Raw genomic sequence first — 27,494 nt, 5'->3', positions numbered from 1 at the left:
GCGGCGTCTAATTAGTTCGACGACGTCATCCCAGCTATCACGACGACGGACGCGTAGCTGCGTTGCACGCCTACCGACGTGCAAGGGTACTGCTGACGAAAACTTTCCGGATCCAGCCTGACGCCTGGGGATTTTATAAGGTAAGGAATCTAACACTAACTACTGTTTTTTACAGATATATCGTTACCGAAGGTAAGGAACTTGTGTGTCAGGACTAACCTCCTGCCAGAAGTGCTTCAGCTGGTGGTGACCTCTTCGGAGCCCTTGCTGCCTTTTAATGACGCACTTTCGGATGTTCTTTTGGGCACTTGGTCCAGGCCCAAGACAGGGGCTCCTGTGGACAGGAACGTGGCCCGATGCCATCGCCCTGCTCCTGGCGACCCCCTCTTTCTCTCCCAACACCCCACTCATGAGAACTTGGTTGTCCAAGCCTCTGCTTCATAGAGCGCGTTCCCTTTCGCACCTCTGGATGGGGAATCGAAGAAGCAGGAGCAGCTTGGCAAGAAGCTGTTTTCATATGCCAGCTTAGGGCTGTGGTTGGTGAACACCGCATGCCTCTTGGGCGGTTATTCCCACTCTGTATGGGACACGGTTGTGCAGGTCCTGCCCAATTGTCGGGAGGAGGCCAGGACAGTACTCTCCCAAGCTATAGCAGTAGGGAGAGACGCTAAGTTCACCATTCGTTGTGAGCTTGATACCACCGACTCACTGGGCAAGGCGATTTTCACGACGGTGGCGCTTCGGCGCCACGCCTGGCTGGGGACAACTGGCTTCTCAGGGGATGTCCAGAACACTCTGATGGACATGCCCTTTGATGGCATTCGCCTTTTTGGCAATAAGGCAGATAGTGCTTTGGAGCGCTTTAAGGACTCACAGGCTACAGCCAAGTCCTTGGGCTTGTCGGCCACTTGCCCTCCTCCGCCTTCTGCTATTCGCTCATTTCGTGGCCATGGAAGGGGTGCCCCAACACGTTCCTTTCAGAGACACAGGCCTGCCCAACAACAACTTCAGCTTCGGCCGCGGCCGCGGGACCGACGAGGAGGATCTGGGGGCCAACGGGCGGGTCAGTCCACCTCCACCCCGCAGCATCCACTTCCAAGCCTTAATAGTCCAAACTTTCAGGCCCATCAGACGCCAGTGCGCGGCAGGATTTGCCATTGTCTCCCCCACTGGTGCTGTAGGAGAGTGGGGTCTGCAATCCTATGGTCACCCCCGATTTTTGCTTTTTGCTTCACTGGTTTACGACTTTCCCTGGCTGTGGGCCTGCTAATCAGACCCACAGCCTAGCTATTCTCTCTCTAAATTGACTCACATGTACCTTAGATGCATTTACCAATTGGTACTGGGCTACCTGATCAGTCCCTGTACACCATACCTTAGGTATCCAGGGCATAAGGTGTACCCGAGGCCTACCAGGGACTGCAGCATGTATTATGCCACCCCTGGCTGGCCACCCAAATCTGACACAACTGGCTGCACGACAGCTGGGGCAAGGTGGTGTAATCACCCTTTGCTTTAGATATAGTATTCCTATATCTAACCCTAAAATGGACACATATATTCCTATCAGTCACTCCTATGGCAGGCCTTATCAATCCTGAAGACAGAGTGCTTGGAATTATGTGAGATGGTGCGCTGGCATGAGCTGAGCCTGTTTGCAGCTTGCGGAACCAAGTCCTAATAGCTGTTCCATGATAACGCGTACCATATACTCTTAAGTGCATTATAATCCTCGCGGTTATTTGCTAACTTTGGTATCGCCTTATCAAAACATACGAATTGTAATACTAACCCCTCGCCAATTCTGGCGACGGGGTTAGCATTCCACCCTTCTAGAGGGACACGACATGTATGTAATTGTGAACCCCCGTTAAAGTTAACTCGAGCCTCAGCATCACAAAATGGATGCTGCCACCACAGACATGAGTCTGACCTCCTGCTGCTGGGAGTCCTTCCAGCGAGGAGGGCTCGGACAAAGGGTTTCCTGTCAGGGGCGGTGCTAGCACCATCCCAGACAGGGTTTTGTGTATCCCAGGTAGGCAGGGCTGAGAGGAAGGTGACTGCAAGTGGCACCCCTGTGCTCACTGTGCATATGCCGGCTCAAACCAGTTCCAGGGGCATCCCAGCCCCTGAGCTGGGAAGAGACCGGACAAAGGAGAGGGGTGTAACCACCCCCCTCCTGGTCCCACCCATGGGCAGGACCTAGTCGCGTGCCAGCCCCTTTTCTTAGGATAAAGGTAGGAGCGGGCCCCTTCCCAAATTAGATAATCTTGAATCTTGAACTACTTTCCATGAAAGGAACTCTTGACATTCTTTGAAGACTCTCCCTTGTGGCTAAGGAGTAGCCACCCTGCACCCGCAGGCACCACCTAAGCATTTGCGGTTTGCTGCACGTCCATCCTCCGGATCAAGACTGACCAGCTTGACGAGACCCGGATTCCCGGGCATCTCTGACCTCTACCTGCATCATCAGCCCAGCTGAGATTCGTGGGTGTGACAAGACCTGAGGGACCGGCCATCTTCAAAACCTGCACGACGCTTAACCAGCACGACCGCCGAGGGATCCTCGAGTGAGTGCACTGGGGTTTGAGAAGCCCCAACCCAGAGCAGCTCCAGCACCGAAGTCCAGCCCCCCAGCATCCACGAGATCTGCGTGGGGCCCTTCTGCTCTTTTGCTGCTTGCCACGTTGTCCGGTCACTTGCCCGTTGGCCAGTGACTCTCCTGACGACGTACCACGACGTTTTCACCGCTGGTCTGGTTGCTCCAGACTGGCCATTGCTCCCTCCCAAAAGAGGAGTACCCCGGACCCTCCTGGTCCACTCCAGACGCCATTTCGACTCCACCGCGTGGGCTTGCCTTTGCCAAGGTTTGTTGCTCCAATCTTGGATCCAGCATCGCCGACAGCAGACACCCTCGTGGGACAGCTCGCACCTCCAGCCTGGTCGCCGACAACGCCTCCTGGTCCGTGAGACTGCAGAGCCCAGCGTCGCCCACTCACCTGGTCGAGGTGACTTCATCCGGTGCCATCCTGGTGCCCATCTAATCACTGGCTAGTGATTCAGAACTTGGTCCCCTCTGCTTACAGGTACTCTCTTCAGCTGATTCAGTCCTTGGATCAGCCCGGAACATCTTCACTGGTCGCCTGCCAGCAACTTCCACTTCAGGCTCCTGGTTCGTCAACGAAGAAACCCGACGACACTTGAACCCTATGCAGCCGCAGCCCCTGGGCTAGGTAAACCGAGTACCACCGTGCTCCAGCGTAGTCCAACTCTCTAAGTGTCTAGATCCACTTTCGTTTTTGACCTACCTAGTCAGGTTCGCCCGAGAACACTAACTTTGTAATTTCTAGCAACCATAGACTTTGTCCCGCATTACGCGTGAGAGTTCCCATTCTGCACACGACGTCCCTTGGCCTCCTGCTTCTAATCTAAGGGTTCAGAATTGTAGGTCTAGCGTTTCTAAAGTCTGTGAGAGTAGTACTTACCTGCTAGTAATTTCGCATTCCACTTCCATAGTATATGGTTTTTCGTGCCCCTCGGGCATTTGTGTAAATTGTGCGACTTTCAGTATTTCTTTAAGAGTTTTGTATTGTGCTTACCGCCCTGTCCTCATAAAGAGTCCAGTGCTGTTTGTTATAAATAAATATCTGTTTATTTTCATAACAACTTGTGTGGTGTCCTTTCACTTGGTGTTCAAGGGGTATATGTGATGGTATAACAGCTGGCTTAACACGCCCTCTAGAGTTTAGCCTAAAGACTGCTCTTGTCCATGCTACTAGGATAGCTGGTCTATAAGGTTGACTTACAACCAATCATCAATAAGGGTTGTTTGGACTGATACATAGTGATCACTAGAATAGTGAGCACTGCATATCAGGCCAACTTCTCACATTGGTGAGCAGCGGTTGGGATTTGAGCTTGCTGTTGTTTTACCACACGTATCCTAAGAATATCATTTGGAAGATCACATAAGTACAAAGGTACATATAACTTAGCTTAGAATACTCTGAGTTCTACTGAACCAGCTGTTGTAGTTCAACAGGTCCTAGCACATCCTGACTACAACTCTTAGCAAGGGATCAGTAGGCAAACAAATAGTGTAGGTAGGTGCATCACTTACACCACACTAGAAAGCATGTCAGACAAAGGAGGGAACTCAGAGGCCCCCCTTGTGTCAGTTGACCCTCCACAGGTCATATCAAGATATGCAGCTCTTAGCTTCCAGGAGATGAGACAAGTGTGTACCTCCAGAAAGCTAAAACAGGGTTCTAACCCTACCATTCCCTTTCTGATAGGTCTCTTAGAGACTTATGATGCAAGGAGGGCTTCTAACACAGGCCCTTCTAATCCAGATGGGAACATGCCCCCCTTAGAGGGAACCCTTGGGGACCCTGACCTCCATCTCAATGGAACAGTTAGTGAAGGAGAGGAGGAGGAGCAGGAGTTGTCAGGGGATGAGGCAGACAAGGGTCAGGTAGAAGTCAGTAGACTCACCAGGACCAACTTAAGCAGGCGTGAGAATGGATTTGGGGGACCCCCAGGCCCACTCTCAGGCATGCTTAACATTGGGAGTGGACGAGTTAGGTCTCTATCCAGAGGCTCTAACAGATCCATTCGAACCAATGGCTCTCAGACCTCTTCTCACAGAGGGATGACAACCCCTCAGAGAACAGAGCATGAAGCTAAGATGAGGGAAGTCAATCTGAGGATTGAAAGGGAAGAACTTGCCCTGGCCAAAGAGAGACTTGCCTTTGCTAGAGAGCAGAAATTGAGTGGGGTAGACCTCACTGGTGGCAGCATTTTACCTAGAGAAAAGGACAGGAGTTTAGACACTAGACACCTGAGTAAGATAGTGCCCCCCTTTAAACAAGGGGATGATATCCACAAATGGATAACTGCTTTGGAGAGGGCCTGCACTGTCCAGTGCGTCCCCCAGAGTCAGTGGGCAGCTGTCTTGTGGCTCTCCTTTGAAGGCAAAGGTAGAGATAAGCTCCTCACTACTAGAGCTGAGGATGCTAACAATTACCAAGTCCTGAAAAATACACTGATAGATGGGTTTGGCTTAATCACTGAGCAGTACAGGTTGCTGTTCAGGGATACCCAGAAAACTCAGTCTCAGGATTGGTCTGATTTTGTGGATTGTGCCACTAAGGCTTTGGAGGGCTGGTTGCTGGGCAGTAAGGTTACTGATTATACAAGATTGTACAATCTGATCATGAGAGAACAGATTTTAAATAATTGTCAGAACCAGTTGTTGCATCAGCACCTTGTTGACTCGGATCTGACCTCTCCCCAAGAATTGGGAAAGAAGGCAGACAGATGGGTCAGAACAAGGGTTAAGCAGAACCAGGGCCAGAACCAGGGTGGTCAGAAGAAAGCAGACCAAAAGGGTAACAATAAGAATGAGCAAAATGACCAGAAGTCTTCGACAGGCCCCCAACAAACCAAAGAGGGTGGGGGTCAGGCTTCACAGCATAAAAAGAAGACTCAAGAAGGCCAGTCTAAAAGGTGGTGCCAATACTGTAAAAGTAAAACTCACTGGTTTAGTGAGTGCACCAAGAAAGGAGGGCAAACTCCTACCACTGCAGCCCCTAAGGCACCTGCACCCCCAGTACAGTCAGCAGTGGTAGTGCACCTCCCAAGGGATTAGTTGGGTTAACCGTGGGATCTGAGGGGTATGACAACTCAGTTGGCACACTCACTCAGGCTGTCCTTGTCTGTACAGGGGATATGGATATATCCCCTGATGCAAGTCCCAATACTTTGGGCAAATACAGGCAGACACCTTTTATAAATGGAAAGATGTCTCAGGCCTATAAGGACACTTGTGCCAGTGTCACCATGGTGACACCTAACTTTGTGGACCCTGGACAGATCATACTAGGTACAGACTACCTAGTGACCAATGCCAGCAATGTCACTACCCACCATAGTATGGCAATTGTGGCTTTCTCCTGGGGAGGGGTAAGTGGCCAAAAGAAAGTTTGCGTTTAGTTCAGACCTCCCACTTGAATGTTTGTTGGGCAATGATTTGGAGTCATCACTATGGTCAGAAGTGGAGCAGAGGACTCACATGGAAATGTTAGGCTTGCCAGCACATGTGCTTGCTGTGACTAGGTCACTGGTCGTCCCCTTGTCACAGAGAGGTTTCCTTCTTACCTTGGCCCATGAGATTCCCCTTGCAGGACACTTAGGCCAGAATAGGACTTGGGACAGACTTGTCTCACACTTTCACTGGCCTCAGATGAATGAAGATACCAGGGAGTTTTGTCGCTCCTGTGTCCCTTGCCAAGCCAGTGGTAAGTCAGGTGGCACAACAAAGGCCCCCCTTATACCAATGCCTGTGGTGGGGGTACCCTTTGAAAGAGTTGGGATTGACATTGTTGGTCCAATGGAACCCCAGACAGCATCAGGGCACAAGTTTATACTGGTGGTGGTGGAACATACCACCAGGTATCCTGAAGCTAGTCCTCTTAGGACCACTACAGCACCTGTTGTGGCAAGAGCCCTAGTTGGAGTGTTCTCCAGAGTGGGCTTCCCTAAGGAGGTTGTCTCTGACAGAGGTGCAAACTTCATTTCATGATATCTGACTGCTATGTGGAAGGAATGTGGTGTCAACCACATTCTTTTCCCTTTTCAGCTTTGACCTGTTATGTTGTGGTACCTGATCAGGCGCCAGGACGCCCCTTCGCTGGGGCAGCTGTGCGCCGAATAAAAGTTATTAACATAACAACATAACATAAAATAACTAGAAGTTCACTACACTCTATCATCCACAATGCAATGGGCTTGTTGAAAGGTTCAACAGGACCCTAAAAGGGATGATTCATGGACTACCTGAAAAGCTCAGGCGAAGATGGGATGTCCTGATACCCTGCCTTTTGTTTGCTTATAGAGAAGTCCCACAGAAGGGGGTTGGCTACAGCCCTTTTGAACTTTTGTATGGACATCCTGTAAGAGGACCCCTGTGTTTGGTGAAGGAATGATGGGAGAGACCTCTCAAAAAGCCTGCAACCAACATAGTGGACTATGTACTTGGTCTCCGCTCCAGGATGGCTGAGTATATGGAAAAGGCTTCTAAAAACCTTGAGGCAAGCCAAGAACTCCAAAAAGCTTGGCATGACCAAAAGGCTGTCCTGACTGTGTACAATCCTGTTCAATATCAACAAGAGAGGTAGGGTGTAGACACTCCTGTACCCCAATAGTATATACTGTAAACAACGAAGGAGTGACTAAGGTGCAAAACAAAAGTGATAATCGTAATAGGTTCATGAAATAACGCTTCACTGTGTACTGCACGCGTGATCAATGCTCACCCGCGTGCAGTAAGTACAGTGGGGCAGTCTCAAAATCCCTAAGGGGGCCCGGACGACCGTCTTCTACTAGAAGAAAGTCAGGGCGTTTGCTGGTCACCCTCTAGTGGGTGGAGGGAGAAGACCTTAGTTCTTAGAAGGACCCTCACTCACTACTAGTTGGTGACATGCTTCATCATCGGGTTCCCGCTGGGGTGACCGAATGCCTCCCCAGCGTGCTACGACGCCTGATTACAGTGGAGCAGGATGTGGTGGGTGCAACTGTGCCCAAATTAGGAAGTGACTAAACGTGATAGTGCAAAAGTGTATTCGGGAGACAGCTGCAGTCCGTGTAGGTACACGGTGGGGAGCCGCTGGCGTGGAAAATAGCGCCGCGTGAAATCAACCCACGCTGTCATTTCCGAAGGAGCCCAATCTGTTCCCTCAGGAAGTTCCCTTTTTAATACACCCCTACCAGAGTGAGTAGTGCGGTGTTGATGGAATGTTTTCCGTCCTTTGACATTATATCTAAAAAACATTTCACACTTAGAGCCTCACGGGAGGGTGCACCTTAGGGCGTCCACACCACCGGAGGACTTCTGGTTTAGGTCCTGAAGAAAGCTGAGCTACATGCAACTTAAACAGCTGAAACATGTTGACCAAATTTTACTTCTGACTTAGGACTCCGGTTCCTTAATTAAGAACCCGGGGAGTCCGCTCACCTTGTTTTTAACCAATGCAGGTTGGCCATTATTAAAAAAATTTCTAAAGGCACAACCTCTGCATTTTTTAATTGTTGAATACACTTTTGCACTATCACGTTTAGTCACTTCCTAATTTGGGCACTGTTGCACCCACCACATCCTACTCCGCTGTAATCAGGCGTCGTAGCACGCTGGGGAGGCATTCGGTCACCCCAGCGGGGACCCGATGATGAAGCATGTCACCAACTAGTGGTGAGTGAGGGTCCTTCTAAGAACTACGGTCTTCTCCCTCCACCCACCAGAGGGTGACCAGCAAACGCCCTGACTTTCTTCTAGTAGAAGACGGTCGTCCGGGCCCCCTTAGGGATTTTGAGACTGCCCCACTGTACTTACTGCACGCGTGTGAACATTGATCACGCGTGCAGTACACAGTGAAGCGTTATTTCATGAACCTATTACGATTATCACTTTTGTTTTGCACCTTAGTCACTCCGTTGTTTACAGTGTGTACAACCCTGGACAGAAGGTGTGGGTGTTGGAGCCAGTGGCCCCAGCAGCACTTAAAGACAAATGGTCTGGGCCCCACACAATCATTGAGCAAAAGGGAGAGGTCACCTACCTGGTGGACCTTGAAACTCCCAGGAGCCGCCTCAGGGTGCTCCATGTGAATAGGCTCAAGGCATATGTCGACAGGAAGGACATGAGCTTGCTCATGGCCACAGATGAGGGACAGGAGGAGGAGAGTGACCCTCTCCCAGACCTGCTCACTCAGAACCCTGATGATGGGTCAGTGGATGGTGTTGTCTTTTGTGGCAGCCTCTCTGAGCATCAGCAAAAGGATTGCAAACAAGTTCTTCAATCCTTTAGACATATGTTCTCTCTGACACCCAGTCAAACCAATTGGTGTACCCATGAGGTTGACACTGGTGACAGTCTGCCAGTTAAGAGTAAAATCTACAGACAGCCTGATCATGTCAGAGACTGCATCAAGACAGAGGTGCAGAAAACGTTGGAGCTGGGAGTCATTGAGCCCTCAGATAGCCCTTGGGCTAGTCCAGTAGTTCTAGTGCCAAAGCCTCACACCCAGGGTGGTAAGAAAGAGATGAGGTGTTGCGTAGACTACAGAGGCCTCAATGCAGTCACTAAGACTGATGCCCACTGTGAGAAGTTGGCCTGATATATAATGTTCACTATTCTAGTGAGCACTTTGTATCAGTCCAAACAACCCTTATTGATGATTGGTTGTAAGTCAACCGTAGACCAGCTATCCTAGTAGCATGGACAAGAGCAGTCTTTAGGCTAAACTCTAGAGGGCGTGTTAAGCCAGCTGTTGTACCATCACGTATACCCCTTGAACACCAAGTGAAAGGACACCACACAAGTTGTTATGAAAATAAAAGGATATTTATTTAGAACACAACAACCCTGGACTCTTTATGAAGACAGGGTGCTAAGCACAATACAAAGCTCTTAAGAAAATACGCAAAGTTGCACAAGTTACACAAATGCCCGAGGGGCACGAGAAACCATATACTCTAAAAGTGGAATGCGAAATTACTAGCAGGTAAGTACTACTCTAATAGGCTTTGGGATCGCTAGGACTTGACTACTGAATCTTCAGATTACTAGCAGGAGGCCTAGGGAGATCGGGTGCAGAGTGTGCACTCTCACGCGGGATGCGGAACAAAGTCTATGGTTGCTAGGAATTACATAGTTAGTGTTATCGGACGAATCCGACTAGGTAGAGCTGAAACGAAAAAGGATCTGGACCCTTGGATAGTGAAGCTATGCTGGGGCACCGAAATGCCGAAGTTACCTAGCCCAGGGGCTGCGGCTGCATAGGTCTGGAAAGACGTCGGGAATCCTCGTTGCAGTCTATGGAGCCTGAAAGAAGAAGTTCCTGGCAGGCGACCAGTGAAGAGATTCGGATGGATCCAAGCCTGGATCGAAGATGGAGGATACCTGTAAGCAGAGGGGAACAAGTCCTGAATCACTAGCCATTGATCAGATGGGCACCAGGATGGCACCGGATGGAGTCACCTCGACCAGGTGAGTGGGCGATGCTGTGCTCTGCAGTCTCACGGACCAGGTGGCGTTGTCGGCGACAAGGATGGAGGTGCGAGCTATCCCATGATGGTATCTGCTGTCGACGTCGCTGGGCCCAGGATTGGGGCAACAAGTCTTGGCAAATGCAAGCCCACGCGGTGGACTCAAAATGGCATCTGGAGTGGACCAGGAGGGTCCGGGGTGCTCCTCTGTTGGAGGGGAGCAAGGGCCAGTCTGGAGCAACCAGACCAGCGGTGTTGATGTCGTCGTTCGTCATCGGGAAGGCCACAAGCCAGCAGGCTAGTAGCCAGACAACGTGGTGAGCAGCAAAGAGCAGAAGGGCCCCACGCAGATCTTGTGGAGGCTGGGAGGCTGAACTTCGGTGCTGGAGCTGCTCGGGGTTGGGGCTTCTCGGACCCCAAAGAACTCACTCGAGGATCCCTCGGTCGTCGTGCTGGGCAAGCGTCGTGCAGTCCTGAAGATGGCCGGTCCCTCGAGGTCTCGTCACACCCACGAATCTCAGCTGGGCTGATGATGATGGTAGAGGTCAGAGGTGCCAGGGAAGCCGGGTCTCGTCGTGCTGGTCGGTCTGGTTCCGGAGGAAGGACGTGCAGCAAACAACAGGTTACTTAGTTGGTGCCCGCAGATGCAGGGTGACTACTCCTTAGTCACAAGGGAGAAATCTTAGGAAGAAGTCTTGAGTTCCTTTCGTAGAAAGTAGTTTCAGGATTCAAAGATGATCTAATTTGGAAGGGGGCCCGCTCCGATCTTGATACTAGTAAAAGGGGCTGGCACGCGACTAGGTCCTGCCTATGGGTGGGACCAGGAAGGGGGGTGGTTACACCCCTCTCCCATGCCGGACTTTCCCCAGGTCAGGGGCTGGTGTGCCCCTGGAACGGGTTCTAGCCGGCGTATGCATAGTGAGCACCGGGGTGCCACTTGCAGTCACCTTCCTCTAAAGCCCTGCCTACCCAGGATACACAAAACCCTGTCTGGGATGGTGCTAGCACCGCCCCTGAAAGGAAACCCTTTGTCCAAGCCTCCCTCGCTGGAAGGACTCCCAGCAGCAGGAGGTCAGACTTGTGTCTGTGGTGGCAGCATCCATTTTGTGATGCTGAGGCTTGAGTTAACTTTAACCGGGGTTCACAGTTACATACATGTCGTGTCCCTCTAGAAGGGTGGAATGTTAACCCCGTCACCAGAATTGGCGAGGGGTTAGTATTCCAATTCGTATGACACCTTATTCGACATGTTTTGATAAAGCGATACCAGAGTTAGCATATAACCGCGAGGATTATAATGCACTTAAGAGTATATGGTACGCGTTATCATGGAACAGCTATTAGGACTTGGTTCCGCAAGCTGCAAACGGGCTCAGCTCATGCCAGAGCACCATTTCACACGATTCCAAGCACTCTGCCTTCAGGATTGTCAAGGCCTGCCATAGGAGTGACTGATAGGAATACGGGTGTCCATTTTAGGGTTAGATATAGGTATACTATATCTAAAGCAAAGGGTGAGTACACCACCTTGCCCCAGCTGTCGTGCAGCCAGTTGTGTCAGATTTAGATGGCCAGCCAGGGGTGGCATAATACATGCTGCAGCCCCTGGTAGGCCCTGGGTACACCTATGCCCTGAGTTACAGGGTCTGATAAGGTGGCCCAGTACCAATTAGATATGTACCTAAGGTACATGGAATCCATTTTAGAGAGAGAGCAGTGGGCCTGGGGCCCTGAATAGCAGGGTCCCAGGTCAACTAAGTCGGAAAACTAGCAAAACACCAGGCAAAAAGTTGGGGGCAACCATAGTCAGGTATCCACCTTCCTACACTCACCCAATACCAAGGGCAGATGAACTTATAGAAAGATTGGCTTCTGCCAACTACTTAAGCACATTTGACCTGACAGCTGGGTATTGGCAAATCAGGTTAGCTGAGGATGCCAAGCCCAAGAGGTTGTAAACCTGGGCCACCTTGTAGGTGGAGGCCAGGTTCAGCCACTGGAGAGCAAGATACAATCCATCAAGGACTGGGCTCCTCCAACCACCCAGACTCAGGTTCGAGCTTTCTTGGGCCTGACTGGTTATTACAGGAAATTTTTCAGAAATTATGGATCAATTGTGACTCCACTTAATGACCTGACAAGTAAAAAGATGCCAAAGAAAGTTCAGTGGACAGCAGGCTGTCAAAAAGCATTCGATGACCTAAAGCAGTCCATGTGCACAGCACCTATCCTAAAGAGTCCAGACTACTCCAAACCATTCATTGTCCAAACAGATGCTTCTGAGTTGGGTGTGGGAGCTGTTCTATCTCAGCTGAAGTTTGATGGTCATGACCAGCCCATTGCTTTTATAAGCAGAAGGCTGACCCCCAGAGAGAAAAATTGGTCAGCTATTGAGAGGGAGGCCTTTGCTGTGGTTTGGGCCCTCAAGAAACTGAGGCCATACTTGTTTGGCACTCATTTCAAGATTCAGACCGACCATAAGCCCCTCTTGTGGCTAAATCAGATGAAGGGTGAAAACCCCAAACTGCTTAGGTGGTCCATTTCCCTACAGGGGATGGATTTTACAGTGGAGCATAGACCTGGCACTGATCATGGCAATGCAGATGGGCTGTCCAGGTATTTCCACTTAGAGCAAGAAGGCTCACCTGGTCAAGGTTAGTTTATTGTCCCAAAGTTTGGGGGGGGGTCATGTAGGAGAGTAGGGTCTGCAATCCTATGATCACCCCAGATTTTTGCTTTTTGATTCACTGGTTTACGACTTCCCTGGCTGTGGGCCTGCTAATCAGACCCACAGCCTAGCTGTTCTCTCACTAAATCGACACGTGTACCTTAGGTGCATTTACCAATTGGTACTGGGCCACCTTATCAGACCCTGTAACTCAGGGCATAGGTGTACCCAGGGCCTACCAGGGGCTGCAGCATGTATTATGCCACCCCAGGCTGGCCAGCTAAATCTGACACAACTGGCTGCACGACAGCTGGGGCAAGGTGGTGTAATCACCCTTTACTTTAGATATAGTATACCTATATCTAACCTTAAAAAGGACACATGTATTTCTATCAGTCACTCCTATGGCAGGCCTTAACAATCCTGAAGGCAGAGTGCTTGGAATCATGTGAGATGGTGCTCTGGCATGAGCTGAGCCCATTTGCAGCTTGCGGAACCAAGTCCTAATAGCTGTTCCATGATAACGCATACCATATACTCTTAAGTGCATTATAATCCACGCGGTTATATGCCAAGTCTGGTATCGCTTTATCAAAACATGCCGAGTAAGGTATCATACGAATTGGAATACTAACCCCTCGCCAATTCTGGCGACGGGGTTAGCATTCCACCCTTCTAGAGGGACACAACATGTATGTAACTGTGAACCCCGGTTAAAGTTAACTCAAGCCTCAGCATCACAAAATGGATGCTGCCACCACAGACACAAGTCTGACCTCCTGCTGCCGGGAGTCCTTCCAGCGAGGAGAGCTTGGACAAAGGGTTTCCTGTCAGGGGCGGTGCTAGCACCATCTCAGACAGGGTTTTGTGTATCCTGGGTAGGCAGGGCTGAATAGGAAGGTGACTGCTAGTGGCACCCCGGTGCTCACTACGCATAGGCCGGCTAGAACCAGTTTCAGGGGCACACCAGCCCCTGAGCTGGGGAAAGCCCGGCATGGGAGAGGGATGTAACCACCTCCCTTCCTGGTCCCACTCATGGGCAGGACCTAGTCCCGTACCAGCCCCTTTCTTTAGTATAAAGGTGGGAGCGGGGACCCTTCCAAATTAGATCATCTTTGAATCCTGAAAATACTTTCTACGAAAGGAACTCAAGACTTCTTCTCAAGATTTCTTCCTTGTGACTAAGGAGTAGTCACCCTGCATCTGCGGGCACCAACTAAGTAACCTGCGGTTTGCTGCACGTCCTTCCTCCGGAACCAGACCGACCAGCACGACGAGACCCGGCTTCCCTGGCACCTCTGACCTCTACCTACATCATCAGCCCAGCTGAGATTCGTGGGTGTGACGAGACCTCGAGGGACCGGCCATCTTCAGAACTGCACTACGCTTATCCAGCACGACCGCCGAGGGATCCTCGAGTGAGTGCTTATGGGTGTGAGAAGCCCTAACCCTGAGCAGTTCCAGCACCGAAGTTCAGCCCCCCAGCATCCACGAGATCTGCGTGGGGCCCTTCTGCTCTTTGCTGCTCACCGCGTTGTCCGGCCACTTGCCTGCTGGCTTGTAGCCCTCTTGACGACGAACTACAACACTTCCATCGCTGGTCTGGTTGCTCCAGACTGGCCCTTGCTCCCCTCCAACAGATGAGCACCCCGGACCCTCCTGGTCCACTCCAGATGCCATTTTGAGTCCACCGCGTGGGCTTGCATTTGCCAAGAGTTGTTGCCATAATCCTGGGTCCAGCATCGCCGACAGCAGATACCTTCGTGGGACAGCTCGCACCTCCTTCCTGGTCGCCGACAACGCCTCCTGGTCCGTGAGACTGCAGAGCCCAGCGTCGCCCACTCACCTGGTCGAGGTGACTTCATCCAGTGCCATCCTGATGCCCATCTAATCACTGGCTAGTGATTCAGAACTTGGTCCCCTCTGCTTACAGGTACTCTCTTCAGCTGATCCAGTCCTTGGATCGGCCCGGAACATCTTCACTGGTCGCCTGCCAGCAACTTCCACTTCAGGCTCCTGGTTCGTCAACGAAGAAACCCGACGACACTTGAACCCTATGCAGCCGCAGCCCCTGGGCTAGGTAAACCGAGTACCACGGTGCTCCAGCGTAGTCCAACTCTCTAAGTGTCTAGATCCACTTTCGTTTTTGACCTACCTAGTCGGGTTCGCCCGAGAACACTAACTTTGTAATTTCTAGCAACCATAGACTTTGTCCCGCATTACGCGTGAGAGTTCCCACTCTGCACACGACGTCCCTAGGCCTCCTGCTTCTAATCTAAGGGTTCAGCATTGTAGGTCTAGCGTTTCTAAAGTCTATGAGAGTAGAACTTACCTGCTAGTAATTTCGCATTCCACTTCCATAGTATATGGTTTTTCGTGCCCCTCGGGCATTTGTGTAAATTGTGCGACTTTCAGTATTTCTTTAAGAGTTTGGTATTGTGCTTAGCGCCCTGTCCTCATAAAGAGTCCAGTGCTGTTTGTTATAAATAAATATCTGTTTATTTTCATAACAACTTGTGTGGTGTCCTTTCACTTGGTGCTCAAGGGGTATATGTGATGGTATAACTGCTGGCTTAACACGCCCTCTAGAGTTTAGCCTTAAGACTGCTCTTGTCCATGCTACTAGGATAGCTGGTCTATAAGGCTGACTTACAACCAATCATCAATAAGGGTTGTTTGGACTGATACATAGTGATCACTAGAATAGTGAGCACTGCATATCAGGCCAACTTCTCACAGCCTCCTTGCTGGGGCAGCTGCAGCGCTTTACAAGCTAAGATAACATAACATAACATATTTAACATCCTTTGTACTCCGTACAGATGTTTTACCCAATTGTCACTCAAGCCTAAAACTTTAGCTGTTAAAAATTGCTTTATGTCCCTGTTTTTTCCTCTTCTCAACCGAATTTCACTCGGGATGGTACGGAGAGGAGTACCGCAATGCTACACCCAGACTTCCCATAGCTTCCTTGTAAGCCCTAGAGATAAACTTTTATAACAAGTCGATCATCAGCCAAGCACTGGGGCTACCCCCATTGGAGCCTAGAGCAGGAATCCACTGCAACCATGATATACTTGTAAGCCTCATCAGATTGTAAGGGGCTGCAGTGGTCCAAATAAACACACGCTAGTGGTTTGTCTGATATTAATAATGGTGTCTGCTCTAGACGTCTTCTGGTGGAGCCTTTCAACTGCTAACAGATGTCACATTTCAAGACGTAGTCTTTAGTCTGCCTTCTTAGTCTTGGCCACCAGTAGTGTTGTTTCAATAGAGAAACCTTAGCAGAAACTCCTACATGTGCAGAACCTCTACCCTTGCGCGCTGCTAGAATTAAATCTAACCTTCGATCTATATTTGGTATTACTCTATCCCCTACTCCAGGAATCTGTGCAAATGGAACATTGTTTGCATCTAACTTGTAGGAGTACTTGAGTGTAAACTTTTTCGGTACTGCAGAGTTATTGCATGTGGCAATAATTCAACCATTATTTTACAGTCTATCCTAGTTTTTTAGCGAATGATTGCAGCTACGGAAGCTGTGCATACAACCCCCTTTGCTGCTTTGTCAGCCAATGAATTCCCTTCAACGTGAACACCATCACGTTGATGACTCAGTGTGTGTATCACGTGAGCCCTTGGTAGTTTGTTTTTGAACTCCACTGCCTGTTCGCAAAGCATTTTGTGCTTAATTGTGCCACCTTTTGCATCTTTAAACCCATTCTGTCCCCAGTGATGTAAATAATAATTGTATGACTGTACACAGTAAAAGGAATCGCACACGATTAGTGTGGAAAATTCTCGATCCGTATTCACCAGTGCCAGTATTAGTGCTTTTAGTTCTGCCAGCTGCGCCGTACAGTCTCCGAGGCACTGTGTTTTTGTGCAAGTCGGATGAAACTTTCCATCTTGCATCCGTCCTTTAATGATAGCCTACGCTGCACTGTATTGCTGTTTAGTCCCTGTTGCCAGTTGTGCAGAACCCTCAGTGTAAATAATGTATTCATACTTATCTAGAGGCATTATTTCATTTGGTAGGGGATATTCTTTTTCTTTTTGCAGGAATGCTTGTGTTTTTAAATTTGGGTCATACCTATATTCTACATCTGTTGCAGTGAGAGAATTAGCCTATTGCATCCATCTGGATGTAAGGCTTTAGCATTGGGAACGCTTGCCTTTGTTGCAGCCTCTAAGGCTGGGACCGGGGTAACAACTATTATACATTTCCCTTGAGCCAGGGCTCTTTCTCTGACTTCAGCAGTCTGTACTGCTGTTAAAATGTTTTCTGTAGATGCAAAACTAATATCAGCATTTGTGTACAAGTGTGATTTATATACTATTGGTACTCTTTCACCTTCATTATATGTTAGATAGGTGTACCCTGATTAACCCGCAACTATTCGGATCACCAGGTTGCGTACGTTTACGCATGTCTGTAAGTGTTTTGAAGCTATCATGTCAGCTTGTAAGGAACAAAGTATATATGTGTGTTCCTGTGTCTAAGTGAAGAATCTGGTTTTAATAAATCGTAGAAAGGTTTTACTTTTTCTGCGTAATCGAAAATGAATGTTCTGCCAAAATTAAGGAAGCCCAGCATTGATTGTAAGTTTTTTAATGATTTAGGAGTTTGGCGCAGCGACCACTTTTCCAAAAAGTTAGCTGCCAGGCTTTTTTTCCTTTACTTGAAAGCTTATATCCTAAAAAAAGGACATTAAGATGGGCAATGTTCGATTTTTTAAAGTTGAATTTGTAACCCTCAGAGGCGAATCCCAAAATGACGGTGTTCACTCTGTTCAAGTGTTCCTCTAGGTCATCGTTCTTTAGATAAATATCATCCACATATGACAATGCCTCTTCATCCAGATTTTAAAGTAATGCAGTTACTCTGGCTGAAAACAACACAGAGCTGTTCTTTTACCCCTGGGGGAGTCAACAGAATTGCAGCTGGGACCCTAGCTCTGAGAATGATGTCAAGTACCTGCTCTCAGGCGCTATATTTTGGCAAAAGAATCCATTTGAGATATCTATTGTTTTTTTGTATTTTTTTCCGCACAATGTTATTAATTAAAGCGGCACTATGTGCATTTTGGACTGCAAACGTCTTAGTGCAAATGTTTAAAACAAAACGATATGAATTGTCTGGTTTTGATACTGGAAACAAAGGGTTATTCATTTGAGAGGTGCAAGTGTCAATCACCCCTTGATATTCAAGTTGATCTAAGATCTCCCTGACCTGATATGTAGCTTCTTGTTTTATAGGATACTGCCTTTGTGCAGTTGGAGGGTTTTTTTGTGGAATAATGTGGTGGGTTGAGTCCTCATCCCATCCAACATGGTTTTTGTATAATGCTGGAGCCTGAGCTACCTCCCACTCCCGCACATATGTATATTTTAAATGTTTTGGAACTTGGTCAGACAATACTGGTAAAATGACCATTTCTCCCCTAGGGCAATCCATGACGAATCCTTGCGGCCAATCCTGTTCAGCTAACAAAATGTCATAGCCAAACGTCAGGTTCTCCCAAAAGAGACCTCTAACTGTCCTACATTTGGAGCATTATTTCATACAACTTATGTGGGACACTTACCCTAGTACCAGGTATTTCCACCGTGATATAATCATTCAAGTCCGCTGTCACCAGAAATTCCATCAGGTTCTGGCGAGCTATTGTTACTTCTGCCACACTCTGTCTAGCAAAGTTAGTGCACTGCCCATTCCCCGTTCAGTAGTCGAGTCCTGAGAATTCTGGGCATGTCTGATCTTTATACCTGCAACCTTCTTCTTTTTGAACTGTGGTTTTGGTTTTACTTTATCATCTTTTTTTCGGAAGTATATTCTTGAGCATGCTGCTTGTCTCTGGACTTTGTACGCTCTTCTTGTCTGTCTGACCATCCTTCCCTCTCTGAGTTTTTCGATGAACCCTGAAAGGAACGAGGGGAACGTGTATCAGTATCCTAATACCTGTCAAGTTTCCTAATATTATCCCTATTCCTAAGGTTATACCTCCTTTCGTAGGGCTCCCATGGAGAAAATCTACCTCTGGACTGAGATCTGTTATCTTTAAAACATTTTTGTTTGTTATTGTCTCACTTCTTTTTAGAAGAAATAGGTGTCTGCTTGAAAGTCTCCTTCTCGGGACTACCCATGAGTTGTGGTTTTAATGCTTTCCCACCCAAACTGTCCCAGCCTAATTCTGCATCCGCAGTTTCAATTATTTTGGGTAGTTCCTGCGCCTGTTGTAAAGGACTGAACTCCCTTAGGCGTTGACGGATGGCCACTGATGCTGCTTCCCCTTTAATATTTGCCAGTGTTATAGCTGATACCTGAGCATAGTTACCTAGTAACTTCATCCCTAAGTTTAGAGCAGGCTCTACTCTAGACTCATTTTGTATTTGTCTTAATACATCTATTATCTGAAAGAGACACGTTAGTGATAGATTCCTTACCTTAGAATATCCCCAGGCGTCAGACTGGATCCGGAAAGTTTTGCGTAGCAGTACCCTTGCGCGTCGGTAGGCGTCGTCTGCGGCTCCGCGTCCGTCGTCGGCATCGTGGGCGCCGTGATGACGTCGTCGGAGTACTTAGACGCCGCCTCCGCGTGCTGACGTCAGTTCTTCTTTTTTCCACGCCAGCCAGCGCAGATCTGGAAAGAGCAGTACTCTAGTCAATTTTTGACTAAGTTTTTTGGAGATCTTTTGATCCTTTTCGAAGTCTTTACGACTCCGACGGTGCCGTTAGGGATGCCCGGATTCAAGAATTGCGAGGAGTGCGACCGTATCATGTCGGTTACGGATCCCCACCGCCAGTGCTTGATATGTTTGGGCGTCCACCATGACGACGAGGCCTGCCCCGACTGTCGGGCCCTTTCGAGGAAGGCCAGGCGGGAGCGGTCCCGCAGGCGACTCGAAATCCGCCAGTCGGCCCGCGCCGTGTGAGGTCCCGGTCCCGGTCCCACGGGAGGTCGAGGGACAGGTCGCGGGGACGGAGCCGTCACAGCTCCGGGAGTCGGCGCCACTCCTCCGGGTCCAAGTCGTCAGGTAAGAAGCATAAGAAGTCGAAGAGACATCATCGCTCTTCCGACTCCCCCCGACGCTCGCGCGATGCGGCCGGGGGTTTGGGTGACACCGCCCACGCGGCTCCTCGGGAGTCGCGGGCGCCGCGTCCGGCCCCATACCCCCCGGTCCCTGGGCTGAACGCGACGCCGGAGGAGATTGAGCGTTTCCTCATGGCCATGAGGTCCCTTTCTTCTCCGACGGGTTCCACGGCGCCTTCGGGCCCAGTGAACCCGTCTGGGGGCCCTAGTGGGTCGAGGGCTACGACCTCGACGCCGTCGGGTGCTTCGGCCTCGACGTCGCCGGCGCCTTCGGGCCCGGCGCCGCTGGGCCCCACGATCCCGACGCTGCCGGTGCCCACGGGCACGGCGCCGCAGGATGCAATGGCCCCGGCGTCGTCGGTGCCTTCGGGCCCGGCACCGCAGGATGCCGCTGGACCCTCGTCGGGCGATGGACCGTCCACGGTGGACCTTACGACCCCCCCGGGGTCGGTCCGTATGGTGTCCCCTCTGGCGTCGTCCTCGGGCGGCGCCGGCCCCGATGCCTCCTCTCACTGGGTTCCGATGTCGGGACGACGTCTGCCGACGCCGCTCTCGACGCCGTGCGGAGAATTTCAATTCCATGAACCCACCTCATTTGCTTATGACCCTGAATCCCAGGAGATGGGGGAAGAGGAGGATTGGGAGGGGTCTGAGGACCCTCTGACAAGGGAATGTCAGTCTTCCATGGACTGGACAGGAGACCTTGGGGAGGCCAGTGGCCTGGACACCTCTCCAGACACTGGATTCGTCTCTCCTCCTACCGTGGCTTCGGAGGAGGGCGCTACTTATAGTGTGGTGCTGATGAGGGCTGCTAAGGCCCTGGGCCTTGAGCTCCCCGTCGCGGCCGTGAAGACTAACCTCCTCACTGAGGTCCTTAAGCCGCAGTCATGCTCCGTGGAGCCTCTGCTGCAGTTTAATGAGGCCTTGACAGACGTTCTTATGAGCACTTGGTCCAGGCCCGCTACAGGTTCGCCTGTAGATAGGAACGTGGCCAGACGCCACCGCCCGGCCCCGGGCGACCCATGTTTCCTGTCCACCCACCCCACCCCCGAGAGTCTGGTTATCCAGGCCTCTAACTCCCAGACCGCCTTCCCGACGGCTCCTCCCGATCGGGAATCCAAGAGGTACGAGGCCTATGGCAAAAAGGTGTTCTCGTCCCTTAGCTTGGGACTGCGGTCTTCCAACACCGCATGCCTCTTGGGCCGTTACACCCACTCCCTGTGGGAAACGGTGGCGGAAGTGCTGCCAGACTGTCCGTTGGAGGTACGGGCCAAACTCGGCCAGCCCTACTGGAGGGCTGGGACGCAGCGAAGTATAACATCAGGTGCGGATTGGATACTACTGACTCGCTGGGCAGAGCGATGGCTACGACGGTGGCGATACGACGCCACGCCTGGCTGAGATCCGCCAACTTCTCGGCAGACGTCCAAAATACACTCATGGACATGCCGTTCGATGGCCGTCGCCTCTTTGGCGACAAGGCAGATCACGCGCTGTAGCGCTTTAAGGACTCCAGGGCTACGGCCAAGTCCTTGGGCCTCTCGTCCCCGCGCCAGCAAATGGGTGCCTTTCGCCCCTTTCGTGGCCAAGGAAGGGGCGCCCCCACACGTGCCGCCAGCCAATCGCCGCAAACTGTCGTCCAGCGCGGCGGCGGCCGTGGAAACCGCCGTGGAGGCGGTCGGGGAAACCGGCGGAACCAGTCCACACCTGCTCCCGCGGCATCCGCCTCTAAACACTCCTAGTCCGTGCTTTTCGGCCCATGTGACGCCAGTGGGAGGCAGGGTTCGCCATCACCACTCTCACTGGCGCACAGTCACTTCGGACAGGTGGGTGCTGCAGATCGTCCGACGGGGCTACTCCCTCCCCTTCGAGACGACCCCTCAAGCCATGCCACCGCAACACCACCGCGTATCGGGGGATCACTTGCGGCTCCTGCAGGAGGAAGTTTCGGCCCTCTTGGCCAAGGGGGCCATCGAGCGGGTTCCTGGGCCAGAAGTAGGACGTGGTTGCTACTCCCACTACTTTCTGGTACCCAAGAAGGGCAAAGGGGGCCTACGCCCTATCTTGGACCTGAGGAACGTCAACGGCTTCCTCCGGAAGGAGAAGTTCAAAATGCTGACACTGGCTCAGGTCTTGGCTGCCCTAGACCCAGGAGACTGGATGGTAGCGTTGGACTTGCAGGATGCGTATTTCCACATCCCGGTCCTGCCGGCCCACCGGCGTTACCTGCGGTTCACGGTAGGCCTCGAGCACTTTCAGTTTACCGTGCTCCCCTTCGGCCTTACCAGCGCCCCACGGGTGTTCACGAAGGTGATGGCGGTGGTCGCAGCTCACCTGCGCAGGTTAGGGGTTTCAGTCTTCCCCTACCTAGACGACTGGTTGTTGAAGGCGGGCTCGCCCCAGGCAGTCGTCAACCACCTCCAGACTACGGCGGATCTCCTGCACAGGCTAGGATTTTCCAACAATGTGCCGAAGTCACACCTGTGCCCCTCTCGGAAGCTCCTTTTCATCAGAGCGGTTCTCGACTCGGCGCAGTTTCGGGTTTACCCGCCCGAACAGCGGGTCCGGGATATACAGGCCCCGATTCCGATCTTCAGGCCGTTATCCCGGGTTTCGGTCAGGTTGACGCTGCGGCTTCTGGGGCTGATGGCCTCCTGCATCCTTCTGGTGCATCACGCACGGTGGCGGATGCGGGCTCTGCAGTGGGACCTGAAGTTTCAGTGGGCCCAGCACCGGGGCAACCTTTCCGACCATGTCCTGATCTCGGAGGGCACTGCGAGACAGCTGCAGTGGTGGCTCACGGACCACGATTGGGTCAACGGCAGATCCCTCTCCCTTCCCCAACCGGAGCACGTAGTTGTGACGGACGCGTCCCTCCAGGGCTGGGGAGGCCACTTGGGAGAGGCGGAGATCAGAGTACTCTGGTCTCCGGCGGAGTCCCGGCTCCATATCAATCTGTTGGAGCTGCGGGCGATTCGTCTGGCACTGAAAGCATTCCTCCCGTCTGTCCGAGGGAGTGCAGTGCAGGTGTTCACGGACAACACCACCGCCATGTGGTACTGCAACAAGCAGGGCGGAGTGGGGTCGTGGACCCTATGCCAGGAGGCTCTGCGCCTCTGGCAATGGCTGGAACATCAGGGCGTGACTCTGGTGGTTCAACACCTGGCAGGTTCTCTGAACGCCAGGGCGGACGAACTCAGCCGTCGGTGCTCGATGGATCACGAATGGCGTCTGAACTCGGACGTGGCGCAAGGCCTCTTTCTGCGATGGGGAGAGCCTTTGTTAGATCTATTCGCCACCGAAGAGAACGCGCAATGTCATCAGTTCTGCGCGTTGGAATTTCCAAGGCGGCACTCGCTCGGAGACGCTTTTCGTCGCGAGTGGAGCTGCGGTCTGTTGTACGCCTTTCCGCCTATACCTCTTCTGCCCAGAGTGCTGAAGAAGATCAAGCGCGACCGGGCACAAGTCATCCTTGTGGCTCCGGACTGGGCACAAAGGTACTGGTATCCCGAGCTACTCAGTATGTCAGTCGATCCCCCGGTTCGTCTGTCTCTTCAGGAGGACCTTCTGTCGCAGCAGCAGGGGACGGTCCTCCACCCGAACCTGTCCAGTCTCCACCTCCATGCATGGAGATTGAGCGGCGACAGTTGAGGCCATTTGACTTGCCTCCTGAAGTTTGCAACATCATTCTGGCAGCCAGGCGTCCCTCCACTAAGACGGTATACGCCTGCAGGTGGAACAGATTTGTGGCATGGTGCACAGCAAAGGCTGTGGATCCTCTCAATGCCCCTCTCTCTGAGATTCTTCTCTTCCTTCTTTCTCTTGCCCAGCAGGGCTCTGCTCTGGGCACTATCAAGGGCTATCTTTCGGCTCTTTCAGCCTTTCTGAGGCTGCCTGACCAACCCTCTTTGTTCAAGTCCCCTATCGTAAATCGATTCCTGAAGGGCATCACTCATACTTTTCCTCCTGTTCCATTTGTGATGCCTCAGTGGGACTTGAACCTGGTTCTGACATTTCTGATGTGCGCCCCCTTTGAGCCTCTTCACAACTGCCCACTTCGCCTTCTTTCTTTAAAGACTGCCTTCCTGGTAGCCATCACCTCTGCCAGGAGAGTGAGTGACCTCCAGGCTCTCTCTTGTAAGCCTCCTTTCCTTTCAGTCCATCCGGACAAGGTTGTTTTGAGGACTAGGCCCTCCTTCTTGCCTAAGGTGGTCACGGCCTTCCACATTGGGCAGTCCATCACATTGCCCACCTTCTTTCCGCCTCCGCACCCCTCGAGAGAGGAGGAGAGGCTCCACCATCTGGACCCAAAACGTGCGCTCTCGTTCTATCTGGATCGCACACGCCAGTTCCGGGTGGATGATCAACTCTTTGTTGGGTACGCGGGCGTTAAGAAAGGGAAAGCGGTGCACAAGAGGACCATTTCTCGATGGATTATCATGTGCATCCAGGCGTGTTACTCCTTGGCTAAGAAGGAACCACCTGTTGGGCTGCGGGCTCATTCCACTCGAGCCACGGCCACTACAACTGCCTTGGGCCGAGGGGTGCCCTTGCAGGACATTTGCCAGGCAGCTACGTGGGCCTCGTTGCACACGTTTGCGAGGCACTACTGTCTGGACAGTCAAGTCCGGAGGGATGGCTACTTCGGCCGTTCCGTTCTCCAGGACTTTCTGGTGTGAATATTGGTTCGCAGACCCACCACTGTGAGAAGTTGGCCTGATATATAATGTTCACTATTCTAGTGAACACTTTGTATCAGTCCAAACAACCCTTATTGATGATTGGTTGTAAGTCAACCTTATAGACCAGCTATCCTAGTAGCATGGATACGAGCAGTCTAAGGCTAAAGACTCGAGAGGGCGTGTTAAGCCAGCTGTTATACCACACATGTACCCCTTGAACACCCAGTGAAAGGACACCACACAAGTGTTATGAAAATAAACAGTGTATTTATTAAAATCACAACAGCCCTGTACTCTTTATGAGGACAGGGTACTAAGCACAAAACAAAACTCTTACGAAAATACTTAGGTTAGCACAGTATATACGAATGCCCGAGGGGCACGGAAAACCATATACTCTGAAAGTGGAATGCGAAATTACTAGCAGGTAAGTACAGTACTAATAGGCTTTGGAATCGCTAGGTCTTGACTATAGAATCTTCAGATTACTTCTAGGAGGCCTAGGGGACTCTGGTGCAGAGTATGCACTCTCACGCGGGATGCGGGACAAAGTCTATGGTAGCTAGATTTCACAGAGTTAGTGTTCTCGGGCGAACCCGACCTGGTAGGAGGAAAACGAAAGTGGACTCTGACCCTTGGATAGTGAGGCTATGCTGGGGCACCGAAATGCCGAAGTTACCTAGCCCAGGGGCTGCAGCTGCATATGTCTCAAAAGACGTCGGGAATCCTCGTAGACGGACCAGGAGCCTGGAAGAAAGAAGTTGCTGGCAGGCGACCAGTGAAGAAAGTTCGATGGATCCAAGCCTGGATCGATGATAGAAGACACCTGAAAGCAGAGGGGACCAAGTTGGTGACTACTAGCCAGTAGTCAGGTGGCACCAGGAGGGCACCAGATGGTAGTCACCTCGACTAGGTGAGTGGGTGACGCTGTGCTCGCAGATCTCAAGGACCAGGAGGCATTGTCGGCGACCAGGATGGAGGAGCGAGCTGTCCCATGATGGATGAAGCTGTCGGCGTCGTTGGACCCAGGATTAGGCAACAAAGCCTTGGCAAATTCAAGCCCACGCGGTGGACTCAAAATGGCATCTGGAGTGGACCAGGAGGGTCCGGGGTGCCTCTCTTGAAGAAGGAAGCAAGGGCCAGTCTGGAGCAACCAGACCAGCAGCAGTGATGTCGTCGGGCGTCGTTAAGAAGGCCACAAGCCAGCCGGCTAGTAGCCAAACAACGCGGTGAGCAGGCAAAAGCAGAAGGGCCCCACGCAGATCGTGGAGATGCTGGAGGGCTGATCTTCGGTGCTGGAGCTGCTCAGGGTTGGGGCTTCTCGGACCCCAAAGCACTCACCAGTGGAGGACTCGGTGGGCTTGTTGCAAAGAAGTCGTGCAGTCTTGGCGATCATCGGTCCCTCGAGGTCTCGTCGCACTCACGGTTCTCAGCTTGGCTGTAGAGGTGAGTAGAGGTCAGAGGTGCCAGGGAAGCCGGGTCTCGTCGAGCTGTGTCGTCGGATTCCGGAGGAAGGACTTGCAGCAGACCGCAGTGTTCTTAGGATGGTGCCTGCGGATGCAGGGTGACTACTCCTTAGCCACAAGGGAGAATCTTGAAGAAGAAATCTTGATGTCCTTTCGCAGAAAGTCGTGTCTTGATTCCAAAGATGATCTAATTTGAACAGGGGGCCCGCTCCTATCTTTATACTAAAAAAGGGGGCTGACCCGTGACTAGGTCCTGCCTATGGGTGGGACTAGGAGGGGGGTGGTTACACCCCTCTCCCATGCCGGACTTTCCCCAGGCCAGGGGCTGGTGTGCCCCTGGAACTGGTTCTGACCGGCCTATGCGTAGTGAGCACCGGGGTGCCACTCAGCAGTCACCTTCCTGTAAAGCCCTGCCTACCCAGGATACACAAAACCCTGTCTGGGACGGTGCTAGCACCGCCCTCGACAGGAAACCCTTTGTCCAGGCTCCCCTCGCTGGAAGGACTCCCAGCTGCAGGGGGTCAGACTCGTGTCTGTGGTGGCAGCATCCATTTTGTGGAGCTGAGGCTTCAGTTAACTTTAACCGGGGTTCACAGTTACATACATGTCGTGTCCCTCTAGAAGGGTGGAATGCTAACCCCGTCGCCAGAATTGGCGAGGGGTTAGTATTCCAATTCGTATGACACCTTACTCGACATGTTTTGATAAAGCAATACCAAAGATAGCATTTAACCGCGAGGATTATAATGCACTTAAGAGTATATGGTATGCAATATCATGGAACAGCTATTAGGACTTGGTTCCGCAAGCTGCAGACAGGCTCAGCTCATGCCAGAGCACCATCTCACACGATTCCAAGCACTCTGCCTTCAGGATTGTTAAGGCCTGCCATAGGAGTGACTGATAGGAATCTGTGTGTCCATTTTAGGGTTAGATATAGGTATACTATATCTACAGCAAAGGTTGATTACAGGACTTTGCCCCAGCTGTCATGCAGCCAGTTGTGTCAAATTTAGGAGGCCAGCCAGGGGTGGCATAATACATGCTTCAGCCCCTGGTAGGCCCTGGGTACGCCTATGCCCTGAGTTACAGGGTCTGATAAGGTGGCCCAGTACCAATTGGAAATGTACCTAGGGTACATGGAATCCATTTTAGAGAGAGAGCAGTAAGCCTGGGGTCCTGATTGGCAGGGCCCCAGGTCAACTATGTCAAAAACCAGCTAAAACACAGGGCAAAAAGTTGGGGGCAACCATAGTCAGGATGTACCTTCCTACACAACCCCCCCCAACGAAAGGAGATAAGGCTAGCCTTGTCCAGGTAAGCCTCTATTACCTAAGTGGCCATATAAGGAAGGACCAGCTCTGGCTTGGTTTCCCCCTGTGTCATGGTCCACTAGGCAACCCCTCACCCTAAGGGTATCTGAGGGTCTCCACCATAGGGAATCTCTGTCTCTGGTGTGTCTTGGGAAAGAAGAAGGCTGATGCTGGGATGGAGTGCTGAAGTGAGGCTCCTCTACCTTTGGGCTCAACTTCCTCCAATC

At 51.5% G+C, this 27,494-nt stretch overlaps 1 protein-coding gene across 1 annotated transcript in view; it reads left to right on the top strand.

The window, feature by feature from the left end:
- SYCP1 (synaptonemal complex protein 1) overlaps positions 1-27,494 on the top strand; it is a 5,090,281-nt gene that overhangs the window by 3,060,276 nt on the left and 2,002,511 nt on the right. The gene's annotated exons all lie outside the window — the stretch shown is intronic.

Source organism: Lissotriton vulgaris, chromosome 5 (genome assembly GCF_964263255.1).
Source record: "Lissotriton vulgaris chromosome 5, aLisVul1.2, whole genome shotgun sequence".
In the NCBI taxonomy this organism is placed as follows: domain Eukaryota; kingdom Metazoa; phylum Chordata; class Amphibia; order Caudata; family Salamandridae; genus Lissotriton; species Lissotriton vulgaris.
The sequence above is the reverse complement of the archived record's forward strand: the minus strand, read 5'-3'. Positions and strand labels throughout refer to the sequence as shown.